Source organism: Rhinolophus sinicus, linkage group LG01 (assembly GCF_036562045.2).
Source record: "Rhinolophus sinicus isolate RSC01 linkage group LG01, ASM3656204v1, whole genome shotgun sequence".
Classification (NCBI taxonomy): Eukaryota; Metazoa; Chordata; class Mammalia; order Chiroptera; family Rhinolophidae; genus Rhinolophus; species Rhinolophus sinicus.
This window is the reverse complement of record NC_133751.1, coordinates 164,501,320-164,521,250: the sequence shown is the minus strand read 5'-3', so window position 1 is coordinate 164,521,250 and position 19,931 is coordinate 164,501,320. Positions and strand designations below refer to the sequence as shown.

The 19,931-nt window shown below is 35.4% G+C and overlaps 1 long non-coding RNA gene across 2 annotated transcripts in view; it reads right to left on the bottom strand.

The window, feature by feature from the left end:
- LOC141572878 (uncharacterized) overlaps positions 1–19,315 on the bottom strand; it is a 144,360-nt gene extending 125,045 nt beyond the window's left edge. For both annotated transcript variants that reach the window (XR_012498357.1, XR_012498358.1), the window contains exon 1: positions 19,167–19,315. This is a non-coding gene — a long non-coding RNA (uncharacterized LOC141572878). The remainder of the gene's footprint in view (positions 1–19,166) is intronic.
- Between the last annotated feature and the right edge of the window lie 616 nt (positions 19,316–19,931).

Genomic DNA, 19,931 nt, shown 5'->3' with positions numbered 1-19,931 from the left:
CTTTTGAAATGGTCTAGAGAATCCAAGTAACGGTTAATGGTGGGTAACGGTTTTCATACACATTTGAATTCAATGAGGAACAACCAAACCGCTAGTTTCTAAGTAATCAGTAACATCTCCCTTTAGGTTAAACCTTTGTCCAGTATTACCGTGAAACACGCAACACTGAAAATGAACCAAAGGAAATTTTCCTTTGAAATTTCCATTGAAACATATTTTGATTATGAAAATACCATAGATAAACAATAATTTATGAAAAATTAGATCAGAGCAGTAATACCTTTTAATGCAAGCTGAAAGAAAAGCAAATATATCCAGGAAAGGGAGGGAATCATAGGAAATAACCAATGGCATTATCTTTGGAATCTCCCAGAAGACTGCCTTAGGAAGAATATCTTCTATATATTGGCCACTAAACAACCATATTTTATACGTAAAAGTGGTATATAAAATAGCCAAAGCACCTTCACAGTACCTCATAGCAACTGAATGAGTGAATGAATCTCTCTCTCTCTCTCTCTCTCTCTCTCTCTCTCTCTCTCTGTCTCTCTCTCTGTCTCTGTCTCTGTCTCTCTGTCTCTCTCTCTCTCTCTCTCTCTCTCTCTCACACACACACACACACACACGAGTGCACACAAATAGAACTGAAATGTATAAAGCTCACACATCTTGAAGGATTAAGCAGAAAAACAAAAAGGACAGCACAAAACACATCTTCATTTCACAAAACATGCACAGAAACATCCATTACCATTTTCTCTAAGATAAATTGTATCTCTCAACTCAAAGAAAACAAAATGAAATTATTGGCAGCCTAGTTCACCCTGAGTAGAAGTGAGACATTAATTTAGATCGTTGTGCACATTGCAAAGTTATTGCACTGCAGGGATTTGCAATTATATAATGCAGAATCAGAACTCTGTTTGGGTGTCACTTGACTGCCAGCATCCATGGGTGAGCTGTGTAACACTCCTCTGTCATGTAGCTCATGTGAGAAAAGAATTCTGTTGTTCCAAGAAATGGCACTCATCTTGGAGACCTTCCCAGTTACACAAAAGAGCGCAATTTCCACATTATCCCCAGGCATATTGTCTAGGATGATATGTCTGTGATAGCTTCATGTGTAAATTATATACACAGTTCTACTAATGAAAGACGAGCAGACTGCTTTTTGGTGGTTGCAGTGCAGAAAAACAAAATCAATCTGTTTTTCATTTTTTTAAAATGACACCTGAGCTATCTCTAATAATCAACAGTCTGTGAGGGTTAGATGGTAGATGGGGTAAATGCTCTATGATTATCTATCAGAATTGGAACTGGCAAGCCATGTCAAAAAGAGTGCAGACAACCACCTCATAACTGACTTATTTCAGTACTTTTGTTTTAAGTCCTTCAAACTTATAATTTATGGTTATCTCACTTTTTCATCAGGCATTGCACTCTTTTGTATGTTGGTTTAATTTTTCTACCTATGAAAGTGTACTCACAGAAGAAAGACAAGAAGTAAAGGAAGGATGAATATTTTCATATTTAGTGCCCATTTGGTAACAAAATTCCCTATTTGGTGCATAGTGTGTGCCAGATACAGGAGATAAACTAGAACACAGGACAGTGTTTTCTTTCCCTCTGGAATTTCACAACTCTCCTATTAAGTCCAAAGCATGAAAACTTTTGTAAACTAGTTTTCAGTACAATTTGGAAGATGTATTTTATTAAATTCAAGCATTTTAAACCGTAAAAGAAGAACAGAGAATTTAAAATTAAGGTAGACCTAATAATATTTGTTGAGCATTGACTATGCATATAAATTTTGCACATAACCTTGTCATTGGATTATTATAATCTTTATTTTAAAGATGAGAAAATTTAGGCTTACTCAAGTTATACTACACGATCACAGATTTTATAAGGGGAACCTGAATTTAAGCCAATTTTCTATGGTTCCACAGTATTTCTCTCTTATTCATTTCTCTGTACTACTCGATTTTAACATTTATTACAACTTGAACATTCGGGCATTGGTGTCCTAGTTTTTGTTTATTTAATTTTATTGCTTGACTTGATAAAATAAATTAATCCATTCTCCTTTTATCTTATCCTGAGGTTCTAAGTGGGGAAAGTTAACCAAGTCATATTCTGGGTTATTTCATTATAGTTGAATACATAATCATGTTGCTCTTTCAAACAATTTTTCTATTGCTTTCATGCAAAAATTGGTTTACTGAACACATGTTACATGCCAAGCACTGTGCTAGGTGCTCTGTGAGTAAGATGGATCCTTGCGCTATTCTTACAGGAAAACCAGAACTAACAATAAATAAAATAAAGGTCTAATAATTGATATGGTAAGAAGAATTCCGGGTGCTAAGAAAGCAACTGCCAGCAGAAGTGGCATTTGAATTGTCACCTGAAACTTGCAGAATACCTGAACTAGCTTTGATATTGATTTTTCCCACCTGGACTTCATCTCCCAGGATTTGGCTTTTCTCCATGTTATTCAACTGAATTTGCTTTCTCACTGGCCTCCAACCATCACCTAATTTCCAAATGGACTAGGTCACCATATGGCAGTCTACACTGTTGACGAATAGCAGCTTTTGGTGATTCTCTCTTTTCTTGGTATCCCTGCTTCTACACTAATCTGGTTTTCTCCCTTCATCCCTGACCCCTTCCTTCCACTTCTCTTTCTCCTTACTGCTGCTCATCCTCTTTACACCTGCCCAGACGCTGTCCTCATGTCCACCCTTCTGTGGCTTCTACTATTTTCTCCCAAACTCTATTATTCTTTTAAAGTCATGTTTTAGACTATTTTTTATGTTTATTTTCCATAAAGTAGCATACCTGACAGTCATATATATCTGCATAAAAACAAGATAATGTATATCATATATACTATAAATAATGACATAAAACAAAATTATAAATTTAATTTAAAAAGCTTAAAATTATACCCCTATATTTAAAAAAGTTATCTGGTAAGTTATGTGACTCATTTTTATATTATATGTGGAATTAACATATGCTAGAATTTTAAAAACAGAAAATAGATTAGATATGCTTGGGAAGAAAAAGAGGAAATTGCAGAGAATAAGTTAAGTGTTCATATCCCAAATGCCACTGATCCCTAGATAGTCCTTTTGACTTATCAGGGGACAGAGACATTAATCTTTGACTAAATTGGTGCAAGCAGTGGCATTTTTTCCACAATTACTGAAATTAAGGGAAATGTTACCCTCTCCTAAGATAACACACATTATCCAGAAACTCCTATGGCTTTCCAACAACCCAACCTCTAAAAATGTATCAGAAAAATGAATGAAACCCTTAACTGAATAGGATAGAGTAAAAAAACAAAATGTTTATTCTCTCACAAAGGTGAAAACATAAGTATTTCATGAAATTGAAAAAAAGACTTTGAAGCTAGGAATGAATAAATGTATCTGTATTAGATAACATACAAGAAACTTATTATGAAAAAGGTAATCAAATGATTTGACCTGAGTTAAGATTGCATTTGCTTTCTAAATTTGCCATTCTCATAGATTAAAGGAGAGCATAGAGAATTATGGATGTTTACAGTTCATTAAAAGCTCATGGAATATATTCTATATCTAAAGAAAACCCATCTTTCTCTCCTTGCCTCTTTCCTTCCTTCTAGTGAGGTAGGTCTAAATAAAGAGGTGATGGAACTATAGTGGCCCAGCCTGATACACGGTATTGTGATGTGAGACACCAAAGGGGGTTAGGAGGTTCACTATGTGGAGGGAGCAGGGTGATGGCTACCCTGGAGCACAGTTGGAGCTTTAAGAAGGTATCTGCTTAGGGGGCAGCAGTAGCTAGGCATGGAGTGACAAGGTTTTACATACAGGCGAGATCAGATTAGTACCTATACCTAGGATCACGAGAACCAGGTTTCTTACTGTCCGGAGGATACCAATACAGAAAGGAAAAACACTGAAATGAACTTTATAGTGCTGGATTAGAATTAAAGTATCAGTGTAAACTCAAAGTTTTCAATATTCATTGATAGATATAAAAATACAAATAGGTATAACATACAGGTATATATTCCCTAGCACTGCCCACTGAAAGAACCTAGGAACATTGACACTCTAGTAGAAATAAACATATCTAACACCCAGATCTTGATTTCTAAATACCATCGTTCATAAAAAGAAGCAGAGATGCTTGGACAAATTACTAATTCCAGGGCTCAGGCAGAGAAAGTACAAGATGAGCCTTCCTGTGTCAGAAAGTAGGAAAGTGCTCAATGAATGAAAGCAACATGCCCAAAATACACAGAAAAATGGCATGAATGGGCTCCTACTGGTCAAATCTGGGACAATATGGGTAGCAAAATAAGTAATAGCATTAGCAAATCGTAACTCATTGAATAAAACAGGAATCCATGAATCCATATCAATAAAACTAAACAAATGAATAAATAAATGGGAAAAAGAGAAAGTCTTTTCTTAACAGTGGACTACAATTAATAAATACAAATTGAATGATAATATTAGAAAATCACCATTTGTCAACCATCACTGTAATAATTCAGTCAAGAAACATCAATGAATGTTGAAACTAAAGAGAGTTTGATAAGAAATGAGACATTTGAATAGTTTCAAATTATCTCCACACAAACATTCATTAAATTATGAAGGGAGAATTAGTAACTTTACATTTGCAGAAGCCTAACCAACACAATTTTAACCAAGTGATCTAAGTTACAGTATTGAGATGAACTGAAGTAATGGAGCAACAATATTCTATAATAGGGTAACAAAAAAATATCATTCCTTCTGTGATAGTCATACCAAAAATGCATACTCTGAAATTAATATTAAGGAAACAAACATACTCAAATTGAGGACCAGTCTACAAACAGCTGGCCAAGTGACTAGGTCAAAAAAATCAAGGAAATGCTAAAGAACTCTTCCAGATGGAGAGTTTCAAGAGCGGTGGCATCTAAATGCATCACATGATCCTAGGTAAACACTCTTGTTTTAAAGGCCTTTTTCTGAGGCAGTTGGTGAACCTTGAATAAGATCTGTTGACTAAATGGTAGTAACGCATTAATGTTAATTTTCTGCCTTTGATGATTGCACCCTGATAATGCAGGAGAATGTCATTGTTTATAGGAATTATACAGTGAAATATTTGGGGATGATGTGGCAATATGGTGTCAACTTACTCTCAGGAAAGAAAAGTTCTTTGTATTGGACTTCCTGCTTTTCAATAAGTTTGATATTATTTCAAAATAAATAAATGCACTCATTCACACACACTATATATGTCTAGACGTGTGTAAATCTATATAAGATAGATAGATAGATAGATAGATAGATAGATAGATAGATAGATGAAATACTTGAGTCAATTTTCAACCAATCCTTTTCTGTATTTGTCACAAACATTTTCATTCATGCGTGAAAAATGTATAATGTTCCCTCTTACACCTAAACTTGTGGACAGACACACATGTACCAAATTTTCTCTTTAGTGAAAAATATTTGATATTAATTTCTGTCATTTTCTAAGGATATTTTTAGATCTAAAGAGAAGTTTTATCCACAAAAGAAAGCCAGAAATTTAACATTAAGGAAGAAATACATGGATATTATATTTCTTTGATTTGGTGTGTATTTTTTCTATAAAGCATAAATAGGCATTTCTTTTATTTGAGCAAGGAAGGATGGCTACTGAAAACTGAAAATAAGCTCTGAACTTTGGGGAAAGTAGGAATTTCTCCAAGAACAAAACTGCTAATCAGCACAGGAGGTTACACATAACAATCAGATGGAAAGAGAGCCCAAAGAGTGCCTTCAAGTGATGAGTCGACCAAAATCCTCCAGCGAAGAGCTATCTGCATGGGTTTTATCAGACATTGTCTGAAAAAGAAGCTTCTAAATGACAGTAACATTTAAAATGAAAGGGCCCATATGCACATTCGTGCCATTTTTCTCTTAAACTGACTCCACTCAAACTTTGGCCCCAACCTGTATACTGAAACTGCTCTTTGTAAGACTGCCAAGGACTTCCACACTGACATTTGCACTGCTTAGTGCTCAGTTTCATCTCATTTATTCTATCAGCTGACTTCTACAAAGGTCATCACCTCCTCCTCCTTTTTTCACTTTGCTTATACGTCTACACTAGTTTTCTTCCTAACTCATTGGCTTCTACCTCTTAATATTGGAGCTCCAGCATTGGACAGCTTCTCTTTTCTGTCCATATATTTTTCTTTTAATAATCTCATTTGGTCTTACAGCTCGCAAAACCATCTGTGCAGGCTGGACTCCTCTCTTGATCTCAAATTCAGATAAAATAAAACTGTCTACTTGATATCTCCACTTCGATATTTATTAGATATTTTCACTTTCACTTTCCCAGACTCCTGACCTTCCCTTCCAAAAGCTGCTCTTCTAAATGTCTTCCTATCGCTGTTGATGGCATATCCACCTTTCTAATTGATTAGAACAAAAAGCTTGGAGTCATTCTTGACTTTTTTTCTTTCTCTCATAACCACATCCAGTGTGGTATAAATCCTGTCAGTTCCACCTTCAAGATATATCCAGAATCTCACTATGTTTCACTACCTTCACTGTAACTTCCCTGGTTCAAGCCACCTTCATCCTGTCATGATCACTAAAATAGCCTCTTAAGTGGTCTCATGGCTTCAACCTTTGCCCTTACAACCTCTTTCCAACACAGAAGCCAAAATGATCCTTCAAAATTTGTCAGATATTATCACTGTTCTGGTGAAAACTTTCCAATGGCTTTTTATTTCAGAGTAAAGGCCAAAATACTTATAACGTCGTATAAAGCCCTACAAAATCTGCTTTCTGTACTTTATTTTTACTTCCCCTATAGTACTTTCCCCTTGCTTACTCCACTCTAGCCTCTCTGACCTGCTTGTTGCATCTGAAAAATTCCTGGTGTGCTCCTACCTCAGAGTACTTGGTAGTCCCTCTAACTGGAAAGCTCTTGCCCCAGATGCCTACCTGGATGCCTCCCTTACTTCTTTCATGTCTTAGCTCATGTCATCTCTTCAGCAAGGCTTTCCCTGGTTACCCTACTTACAATTGCTGCTCTTTTCATTCTAAACCACTCCTTGCTCTCTAATTCCCCTTTCCTGCTGTATTTTTCTCCATACTGCATAACACTGTCTAGCATCCTATATAATGTACTTATTTATTTTATTTAATGTGTATTTCCCTGCTAGAATATAAACCACACAAGCACATGTTTTTATCTTTTAGTTTACTACTATATTTCTAGCACTGAATTAGTGTCTGACACATGTTATCCATTCCATAAATATTTATGGATGAGTGAAACTTAATGGGAAAGCAATAAACTAAAGTAGCAATAAACTAAATAAACTAAACAATCAGAACTTGGTGCAATACAGTAGGAAACGGAAGAGATATAGTGGAAACCAGATCGATATATTGCATAGATAACAACATCAGTAAGATCAGCCTGCCCAACTATAGCTGGTTGAAATCTTCCCTGGGTTACAAGGTATCTCAGTCTGAATAAGGATTAAACCCTAGTTGGTGCAATCTGGTACCTAGTTGAAGCAGGATAGGGCCAATAACTCATATCATAAACTTTGGCAAACAAGTGTCTACATAGAATTTCAGATAGTAAAAGTATACCACATTTTCCAATAGTTTAGAGTGTTAATCTATGAGCCCACATTCAAACAGACAGGTAAACACGCAATAAACAAATGAAGAATCAGCACAAAGGCTAATGTTAGTTTAATAACTGTGCTTTTAGCAATTCTATCAGGTTGTTGCAAAAGTAATTGCAGTTTTTGCAATTTTTTCATAACTTTTGAAACCGCAATTACTTTTGCACCAAACTAATAAATATCACAGGAGAGTGGGACGAGTCATCAGATAGCTGATATTACCTACTTAAGATTTGGCAAATCACAGAATCTTGAAAATTTTTATGTCTGAGGACAGTGTTCTTAATTTGAGAGCCTCTTGGGAGAATGAAAACAGTGATTTTAAACCTACGGAATACAATCTGATCCCTCAGAAAAGTCTCTGGTCCTTCAAAGTCTCTGAATTTTCCTGAAGGCTCCTTGTAAATACTTGGAAAAGACTTCGAGGAGTCTCATTGTCTGGCAGTAGGACTAAATGATCAAAATCTCATGCTTTGAATACAAGTGTAACTTTGAAGGAATAATATAATCTTTCTGAACTTCATTTCCCCATCTATAAAATAGGAATAATAAACATAACTTCTTCACTGGGTTATGCAAACTAAATGATATATAGGGGCTATTAAATAAAAGTTAACTACATTATAGCCAATGCAGCATATGGTATATACAAATATAGATACAGAAATATCAGAAAGATTAGGATTCACCTACCATAGGTAAATATGACATAAGCAGTGTTTGTATTGTGTGTCTCAGAAGTTTTTTTGCTTCTTACTTCCACTTTCTGAAGCTTTCGCTCTTGAATATTCTTCTCATATGGCCAGTATTCACATATTAACTCTACCCTCAGCTTTGGATATTTTAAGTTTAAGACAACTGTGAGTCATCCAAGTACAGATGTCAAGAAGCTATCTAGAGAAGACTTCCAACCAAAATAAAGTTGAAACAACTAAAATAGTAAAACAAAATAGATAAAATAATTATTTTTAAGACACTTGATATCGAGCAATAAACAAGACTGATCTGTGAGATACAGAAAATAAATGAGGTGAGCCTTAAGATGATCTCATTTAAATCTCTGAGACAGTTCCACAAGGTAAAATAGGAAATAAGAAACTGGTAGATGCCCTGAGTTGAAGACATAGAGTTGGAGTCTAGGGATATCAGGAAGGTTAGACTTCAAAGGACAAAAACCAACCAACCAACCAAAAAAACTAAAGCACTGGAGAAGAGAGGTACATTCAGAGAGAACTCTGCCAATCTGCAGAGAATCTCTCTCGAGTATTCAGTAGAGTACTGATTAGCACATCCATTTAAGGACTGAGAAAGAACTATCTGAAAGACTGAGAGAGAGTAGAACTTGGAGATCACATGGGCTGGGAACAGGCCTGTTCACACCAGCTAGACTGTAAAATCTCATTTTATGGGACATTAGGTTAGTGCTCAGTTAATATGCTGCAGTAATAATTGCCCTAGACCAAACACTGCTCTGATCCCAGCTAATCTTAAAGAAATACCTGAAAGAGTCAAATTGTTTCCAAGTAATTTAACTGTATTCAAGAACAAAGCTCAAAAATATTTATAGGAATAAAAAAATATCCAGCATGAATGAGGTAAAATTCACAATGTGTGGTATCAAATCAAAAATTACCAGGCATGCGAAGCAGAAGGAAAATCTGACCCATGACAAAGGAAAAAATGAATCAACTGAAACTGACCCAGAAATGATACAGATGTTAAAATTAGCAGTCACGAATTGTTTTTCCATATTTTCAAAAACTCAAGGTGAAATATGGAAGTTATTTTAAAAAGACAAAATAAAACTTCTGGAGATTAGAACTACAATGTCTGAGATGAAAAAGACACTGAGTTATAGGAACATAAGATTAGGCATTATAGAAGAAAAGACTTAGTGGACTTAAAGACATGGCAATAGGAATGATCAAAATGAAACATTGAGGAAAAAAGAGATTGAAAAATAAACAGAGCTTTATGAAGCTCATTCTAAAACTCACATAGAAATGCAAAGATCTAGAAGAGCCAAAACAACTTTGAATAACAGAAAAGATGGAAGTGTAACACTACCGGATTCCAAGATGAATATAAGCTACAGTAATGAAAGCAGTGCGGTATTGGCATAAAAATACACAAATAGATCAATGAAACAGAATAAAGTCTGGAAACAGACCTACATATATATATAGACAACTGAATTTTTTGACAAAGGTAAAGGAAAAGACAATTGAATTGAGAAAGGATAGTCTTTCAAAAAGTGGTTCTAGAACAATTGGATCTCCATATGCAAGAAAATGAACTTTGGCCCATAACTAATACCATATTAAAAAATTAATTCAAAATGGACCCTATGCCTAAATATAGAACATAGAATTATAAAACTGCTTGAAGAAAATATAGGAGAAAATTGATGTGACTCTGGTCTAGGCAGATTTTCGATATAACACCAAAAACATAATACAGAAACAGATCAATCAATTGTACTTTATCAAAATTAAAGATGTATGATCTTTGAAAGATACTGTTGAGAGAATGAAAAGACAAGCTATTTGCAAATTATATGCCTGCTAAAGGACTTATATCTAGAAAAAATATATGTGTGAATATATATATTTATTCTCAAAACTCAATAATAAGAAAATAAACAACTCAATTAAAATATGGGCACAAGAGTTGAACATATACTTCACCAAAAATGACATGAATATAGCAAATAAGCACAGAAAAGACACTCAATATTATGTATTATTAGGGAAATGAAAATTAAAACTACAATGAGATAACAGTACATACCTATTAGAACTAAAATTAAAATACTGACCAGACTAAGTGTTGACAAGGAAGAGGAATAACTAGAGCTCTCATACATGTGTGGTGGGCATAACAGTGGAACAATCAGATTAGAAAAGAGTCTGGCAGCTTCCTAAAATTTTAAACTTATGCCTCCTGTATGATCCAGCCATTCCATTCCTAGGTATTTACCCAAAAGAAACTAAAACATATATCCCCTCAAAAGCTTACGCAAATGTTTATGGCAGCTTTATTTGCAATAGTCAGATATTTGAAACAACTCAAATACTCATCAGCATGTGAATGGATAAATGAATTGTGGTGTATTCATACAATGGATTACCACTACAACAAAATACTACTGCTCAGCAATAAAAAGGAATAAACGCTTGATAAATGCAACAACATAGGTGAATCACAGAATAATTGGATGAGTGAAAAAAAGGCCAGATGAAAAGATTGAAAAAATATTTCAAATGGTTAAATTATCATTGTTTATTTGTATTTTGTCATCTTAAAGCAATAGCCCGAAACCCTTTAAATACTACAGGGACACTTCATTCATGATATCAAATTCTGTTATTTATATAAAATTCTAAAATATGTAAACCAATGCATAGTGACAAAAAGCAGTTGGTCGCCTGGGGACTAGTGAGGGGGTGAGGGTAATGGGAGGAATTAGAAAAGACACGAAGAAACTTCTAGGGTGATCACTATGTTTAGCATGTCGTTGGGGTGATGGTTTCATGGGTAACCACATGTGTCAAAACTTACGAAGTGTACATTTTAAATATGTGTGTTTTATTGTATGTCATTTTTTTTTTCAATTAAGCTGTTAGAAGGAAAAGGAGGAAGAAAAGTAGGAGGATGAGGAGGAGAAGGAAGGAGCAGGAAAGAAGGAAGTAGATATCTGAGCTTAGAGAAGAGGTGTTTGCTAGAGATAAATTTGGTAGTCATTAACGTATAGAAAGTACTTCAAACCTTGGGAATGAATGAAATCACCAGCGAGAGATTAGTCAGAAAGAGAAGAGGGTCTAGGATATTGCCTTAAGAAACACCAAAATTTAGAAGTTCAGAATGACGAGGATCATGACAAACTCTTCTGTTTTCTTAAGTTGCTTAAATACAATTGATACCAAGTTTGAAGCCTTTAATCATTTTATTCACTACACACTGAACCAGTAGGAATACAGATCCATTTAAGATAGTTTGTCATGTAACAATTATTGTATCCTTTAATACTTGTTCCTATTCATTAGTCCATAGCATTTAATATGATTATAATTGATCTCAATTTATAAAGTCATCTTTTGTTTTCTCCCAATGTTATTATTTTTTAAAGTTCCATTAAAAGCTCTCTATTATAGTAAAAATACTTCTTATATTTCTATTAAATATGCTAGCACATACTGAAGGCATAACATTCTAACTTAATATTAACCTAACAGCATTATACTTGGTCTGTGTCATCAATAGAGTACAGAATATAAAGTAGCCACAGAAATGAAAATGTGAACATAGTCATTTTAATTGATGTTTATGAGCTTATGTGTCAGTGTATCCTAAATTAAGCATATTAGAGTACAAAAGAATTAAGTTTTGTGTTTAAGCATAATGTTAATTATTTCAATTGACTAAATTAACTTTGTTTATTTCCATGTTGTTTTATTAGAGCTATACAGCCTTGAAACCTTTTAAATACTAAAGGAATGCTTGAGAGTAAATCCTCATATTTATATCAGAAATGGAGTTTTATTTCCAAAATCAAATGTATCTCTTCTCGTATTCTCTCCCCAGTGCAGTCTATTCACTCTGCTTCTTCCTGCCCATTGTCAAATGTTTTTGTAAATACTGTTTATGCTCACTGGCTCCACTTCCCATTGCTCTCAGCCAGTCAGTCTTCTGAAATTGCTGTCTCAGAGCCCACCATGAAATCTCAGTCTCCAGCTTCCCTGAGCACTCTTCTATTCTCCTGTTACTTGAACTTGCTGCAACATTTGACACTACAGATCGCTCTGTTCTCCTCACAACTTCCTTTTTTCCTTCCGGGATTCTACCTCCTCTTACTTTGCTGGCTGTTCCTTAATCAGTTTCTGAGTTTTTCCTTCTCAGCTTAAATTTTGAATCTGCGTGTTTCTATGTTCTACCCTTTTCTTTCTCTCCCCTTCCTAGACAAACATATCTCCATCCATATTTTTCCCGCCAGCCACCTAAATTATTTGCACTTCCGTGAAAGATAGCCTATTCTCCCTCTTGGAGCCAAAACACCCTTGCCTACCTCAGTTTCTTGGCTAAGTGGACATGGAAGACTCAGGTCCAAGAAAATATGTAATCCTTAATGGCTCAGAGGCCATGTGTATTCAACAATAAGCAAGTCTTAGTAAAGAATAAACCTTACCAAATAACTATGTTGTAATACTATATAAAGCGATAATCAGACACTCAGTTTCAATTTTTAACAAATTTACTTGAGGGGTAGTTTTCAGGAAAACAAAAAAACAAAAACAAATACAAACTTGAGGTTGTCAGTTTCTGAGCAGTATACAAAAGTTGTGGGAAAACACTAGAGAATAAAATATAAGAAAGGATATGCACTTTCCACTTGGCCTAGAGCCACGGCTCATTCTATATGAATCTCATAAACGTCCTGTCTAGTTCAAAATAGCAAGAGTAAATTAAGGCATAATTTTTCACCAGAGGATACAGCATTATGCTGAAGCTAGAGAAGCTCTGTTCCTAGTATTCATGACTCCTCAGTTTTATAGATGAGTCCAACTTAAAATACTGACACTTCAAGTTATAAACCTCCTTGGACTAGGCCCAAGATATATCTACAGTGAGGTATGTTTTAGTGGCTAAGAAACCCAGAGGATTTGGAAATTCTTTATTCACGCATATGCCGCTAATGCCACTAATGGAAGAATATGTCTTACTGACACAAAAGCAAATTTCTCTTCATTTCTCTTCAAATCACATTATTCACTGAAAAAATTTTTCATCAAAATCACAGTTTATGAGTAATGAAATATAAACAATTTGTATCTGTGTGTTCTATAATCACATGAAATTAGCCTGTATAAAGTAATCAATTCGTTTTTCATTGCTTAGGAATACTTTATTTGCATTATCTAAATAAAATTTTAGTGTTTATAGGTGTCATTATCTGAAGTTTTATATGCACTTAGATCTTTTAAATGCCATCAAAATATTCCATGTTTACATTTGGTAAAGAAAAAACGGTGTGTGTGTGTGTGTGTGTGTGTGTGTATGTGTGTGTAGAGAGAGAATACAAAAGAGATAATGGGATTAAGAGATGATAAGAGACCAAACACTTATTCAAATTAATTCTGTACATAAAATAATATGTGGCTCATAAAATATGTTTCACTAAGTGCAACAGATTTTATTTGTTAACTTAAAATGCTGATTTTAAAGATCTCCATATTCACATTTAAAAACACATATTGCACATTATGTAACATGTCTGTTTTTTCCTTTTAGTTTTGTAATCATTTTAATATCTAAATCACACGAAAATATTTAATGAGCTCTACAAATAAAATTATTTTTAAACCTATGTTTCTCTCAGTACTTCCTATTTACAAAGCAGCAGATCACATCAGTACCTATGTACAATCAAAAAGGAATACATTCTGTTTATTATTCTTTCAAGACAGTTTATGACAAATGAATTACATTCATGTAGTTTTCACATGAGAATAGAAAATTATAAATGTTAGATAGAGACTATAAGTATGGAGTAGGTAGGTCAATGACATTTACAAAGAATATTATCTTAAAGAGCCGTCCATTAATAAGCTTCTGAGCATATTGCTTGGCAGACACATTTATAACCCAGGGAATAGCCCACTAAAGGCTTTCATTTCAGTTACTACGAAGATTCTCAAGGGTGACTCTAGGAGTCTGTGATGAAAGACCATTGTAGTTAGTTAATACGTTTTCCACGACTAATTGTCTCTACTATTTTCTCTACTAATAAGATCGAAGTCCATTATTTAATTGTTTTAGGTTTCAAGATCTTAAAAAGAATAAAGATATTAGACTTTACAATTAGGGAAAACCCTACGGTACTGGAGAGTTCTCTGTGTAGAAATCTGTCAAGAGTCATTGAGCCGATGTCTAATATCTGTACTGACTTTTACCAGAACACAACTGAAATGAGTGTGGCATGTTAATACTGAAAGGAAGTTTCTCATCTAATCAACAGGTGAAAATTTTCCCCATGGTTCTAAGAACATGGGCTTTCTGCATGGTTTTCTTATTCAAGAAGCCTAGCTCATTAATTTTGAAAAAGACACTGCAGAGCTGCTCCACCCAACCATCCCCGCCCTAGGAGTTAAGTCAACAGAAGGTGAAAGGTCATGAGATCACAAGAAGAGCACTAATGTGGCCAACTGTTTTTATGAGCTGCTAATTTCCTTTAACATTGCTTTTATTTAAAAAGGGCTAGTGAAAACGGTATTTGTGTTTACGTGTTTCTTTTGAGCTCTGCCACTTCACATAATCAAGACTTCTGGCCTAAACAGTGATTGTCAAAGCCCAGCATTTATAGTGAAAGAAAACAATTACTAATCTCTGCAATTTGTTGTTATTTGGTGATTATTGAGCATGTGAGTTAGAAATTCAGAATTCTTATACTATGTTAGTCTATCATGCCCCCTACTTGTCCACTTCAATATAGATATTCATCATATATATATATATATATATATATTCATCATATATATTAATTATATATATTAATTATGTATATATATTTTAGAAAAGAGGTTTGGTTTTTAAATATATTGATGGAGGAAAATCACTTCTCGGCCTTTTGACTAAGATCAAGTGTGATGGAGGAAATTTCTCAAAGAAAATCTAAAGCTCAAAAAAATACTCTTAGGATTTCTTTTTCCCAACTTCAGGGTTTAAACCTTTTATCTCCTCTCAGAGAAATAAGTTTTGAAATAATTTTAAAATGTCCAAAATGGCTTATGTTATATGTTGGTCCAGTTTCTTACTGTACTAGGATAATTTTTAATGTTCTTCCCAAGTTTTATATTGAGGTTCATCTTTAAAACAGGCATATTCTAGAAATCTTGTAAAGGTAGAAGTAGCAACATACTTATATTGTAGCAAAAACATTTGTATCTTCTAAAGTCAATCATTACAAAATTTTTATCTTGCCTTCACGAAGCGTGTTTAGAATTAGTATTCCTAAATTATTCTATTTAAAGACAGATAAGTCCCTGAAAATCCCCATCCAATGTCAATGAAAGTGGTACACAATCCCCACCTTAGAGGTGGTAGAAAATACAACCAGACTAATGAATATAAAAGTTCAGATGACTTCAGAAAGCCATGATAAAGGGGACATAATCTTACCCTAAAATATGGGTTTTCTGGTCATTAATTGTATTGTTAATATTCAAGCCACATATTTTGCATCTGCCTTCATGCATTTCTAAGATAATGCTATTTTATTTTCAGAATGTTCACCATTGCTAATTTGATATTGTTTCCCAACATTTCCATCAGAGGGCCCTACAGAGTTCTCAGTACGTGGGTGAAGCACATCACCACCAAATCAGTGTTGTCATCCTCCCAGGAACACTTTCCTGGCTCAGTTTCACGGGCCCTAGTGAACCACAAAAGCCTAAGCAGTAGACAATCAACTTCATAGTGTTTCCCCAGAACCCCTGCAAAAGTGATAGACAACAGCCATAAGAGCATCAAGGATTCATTGCATGGAAAATAAGAGTAAAGTACCCAGTAAAAGACAGATATGTTTCCCTGGGAATGCAAAGAGATTTCAAGTGGTGGGCAAAGGCAAGACTTGAGTACATTGCCTGGAACTTCTACCAGGGCATCAACGTTGAACTCCAATGGAGAGTAATTAACTGGGAGGATCAACTACCAGGAGCCAGAGCCTGACACTAAGTCAGGGTGGGGATGGGGATACTGATGGAGGAGGGTCTGACTGATGTTGCTGTGATGTGTGTCTGGCAGAAGCAAGTGAAGGTGGATCTGACACTGGCAATCATTTATGTCCCTTTCAGCCACCTTTTAGCTCTCTGGCTCCCTTTTCCACATTCTGCTCAACAATCACCCTGCACACTCTTCCCTACTAGATAATCACTGCTTACAACCTGGTGAATGTCTTTCTGTACCCATCCTCATGAAGTCACATGTAGGTAGGTAGGTAGGTAAATTGATGGTTTGGTGATTACTTGGAGACCTATTATATACACTCTTCTGCACCTGTACTTCTTAGTACATTTTAGAAACGCCTCAATGATACAGACCTAATTCATTCTTCTCAGTAGCAGCATAATACTTTATGTGTTAATATAATTCATCCAACCATTCTCTTACCAGTGGATATTCGCTTTGTTTATTGGTTCATTTGCCATTACAAACCATTCCTTCAGGCAACAGATCTTTATTAAATACCCTCTAACGCTTGGTCAACTGTAGGGAAGGAGCAATGAACAAAACAAAGGCCCCAGCCTCACAGAACATCCGTTCTAGTGGAGGGAAGGAGCAATGATTTATGTAACATAGTGTTACATTTTTATTACGCTAAAGAAGACAGAAAGTTAGAGAAAAATGCTTATTTAAATAAGGTGGTCAGAAACCTCTCTCAGAAGATATTTGATCAGAAACCTAAATGACGTGAGGGAGTAAGCCATGAGGGGTGTTAACAGAAGAGGAACCTAGTCAGGAGAAATAGCAAGAACCGAGGAGGGGAAGGGAGACCATCTGCAGAGTGACTGAGATTGGAGGGCAATGCCACTGTGCCTGAGGCCCAATGAACAGGAGGAGAAAGTCAGGCAAAGGAGCAGAGAGACACCCTGCCCAGTGTCCAGAAGCAGTAGGGTTTGGAAGGCTGTGGTAGATACTTTAGAAGTGACACAATACAGACCCACAGATATTGCTACATTGGTCTCCAAAAAGGTTATCACAATTCACATTTCTACAAGCAGTCTGTGAATGAGCTTTTCCCCATACCAGGGGGTAGTAGGTTCTAATTGTTAATAAGTTGATATTTAAAGTGATATCTAATTGTTATTTTAATTTTTGTGTCTTACTAGGAACTTATTTTTATTTAACAAAAACCTGAATGGTACTTACTGTGTGGCATGCACTGTTCTAAACACTTTATATGAATTACCTTGTTTGACAACCCAGTGTGGCAGAAACCATTATTTTAGAGAAGAGGAACCTAAGGCAGACGGCTACTAAGTAACTTGCTTCAGGTCACATAACTAGGTAGCAGTGGTTTCGGAATTTAAATATAGGCAATTAGGCTCCAAAGTCTATATAGCTGTTTTTCAGCCATTTGAGTTTGCTATTCTATCATCTGTAGCCTAAACCTGAAAAGTTAAGGAGAATAAAATATCTGTACATAAAAGCTATACAAATGTAAAATATTCTTGTTAGGTTATCATGTCTGTCAAACCTAAAGAGAGGTCTGGATATTAGATCCACCAGCGAGAAACAGAAGAGTTTCACTGAAAAACAAACAAACAAACAAAAAAAAACCCTCATGTTGAGAAAAAACACAATTCTGGTATAATCTCAGGTCTGATGGCCTCCACAGTAATAGTTGTCAGAGCTAGAACTAGAGCCTTGAAATTAGTAGTATTAACACAAAGCTACTGGGCAGGATAAGTTACTAAGAGGCCCAGCAGGTACCCATGTGAGATACAATGTTCGAGGTTGGAAGGAAATGGTCTTTTAAAACACTGACTTTTAACTGCAATTATAATAATGTATATCAATAAAGATGTGTAAAAACCATTAAAAGGAGCTTGTTTTGATCACCATTGTCCAATCTTTTCTCAAAACCTCCGGTTTTATTTCCTTCGATTGGTACCCCTCATATTCTGTGAGGGAGGAAGGAGCAGCCCGGACAAAGCACACACGGCCTGAAGGTCAGTGGGAGGCACAGCCTTGAAGACTGAGAACCACAAATATCTGTCAAGTCCGCGTTGTCTTTTCATGCAAAAGGTCTGAGGAGCTCTTAATAATCTAATATTCACGATGTAAGAAAACACTATTTCAGACCTTCAAACATGTAGCCCTTTTAGAGGATTATGAAACACCCATTTAAAATAGCCATGCATTTGCCAAAAGGAGGCTAAGAAAGAACTTAGGCATGAAATTGATTGCATCTCAACTTTAAAACTCTTGATGCGGGAAAAAAACAGAGGATGCTTGATGTACAACAGGTCTACATCTTTTTGGTCTCACTAATTTCATTAAGTTTTAATTCATATGTTGGGCTTCAAGATAAACTTTTAGAATGAAACAAAAAGAAAGTAAAATCAGCCTTCAAAAACCAAGGGATCAGTAAAACTTCAGTCATACTCTCTAGCCATCATTTGGCTTTTAAAATCCTGATTACCTTCCATCAAAAAAAAAAAAAAAAAAAAAGCATTTCCTCTTGTCTAGACAACATAACCTGCTTCTTTCTCAGATAGAAACCTTGGGAAGCGGGCTCTGTCTCATTTCACTCACACCATTTATGATTCTACACAGACCAGGGCTGCGTGTCCCTTCCACGCCACAAGAAGGAAACCCTGCAAGGTGGTGCTTCCATCCTTCCTGGGCACAAGCCTTCACCAAATTCTGTTTTGAAAAATATTTTTCCTGTTTTCTTTTCACTTACCTTGTGAAGTCTCATCTCCATCTGACATCTGACAGTGGCTTTGGGTGTAGGCTAACGCAAAAAATCGAAAGCGGCAAGCAGTGGTTAGGGAGGTGAGTTTCCGTGGAGTAGACAGGTTGAGCAATCTAATGCAGAGGATGCCAAGTTCAGATCAGACTCCAAATACTAAAACTGAGAAGTCAACGATAGTGTAGTATTGGGCGGCCCAATATTTTTACACTACCCACACATGGAACTGTGAAACATTTTGACAATTTTCTTTAACTACAGAGTTCTGCTTTTTAGAAATATTTCTTCCAACTTACAAAGACTTTTATATAGACTGTATTTTTGAGAAAGGGAAACCTTCTTCCCTTAAGATATATTATCCAGGAGCCATTATATGCACCCCTGATAACACATTGCTATTGCATCCTTCTGGAGGGTACTTATACTCAGGAGGGTATCTTATATTTCTCTGCATTCCTCATCATACTACTACAACGTGTTCCTAGGAGTTTAAAGTATGCATGCATATATCCATTCATCCATTTATTCACTCAGATAATTTATTAGCCATGTATTAAGCCTCTCTTCTGCATTCCCTGAAGATATACCCGCAGATAAGACATAGTCCCTGCCCTCAATGAATTTATAAAATCTAGTTGGGAAAGAAAACTGAGGAAACAACTGTGAATACCATGTGAGAGTTTGGATAACCAAGTTTCTATAGAATACACTGGGCCCCAAACAGGGAAATGGACACTGTGAGGTAGAAGAATGGAC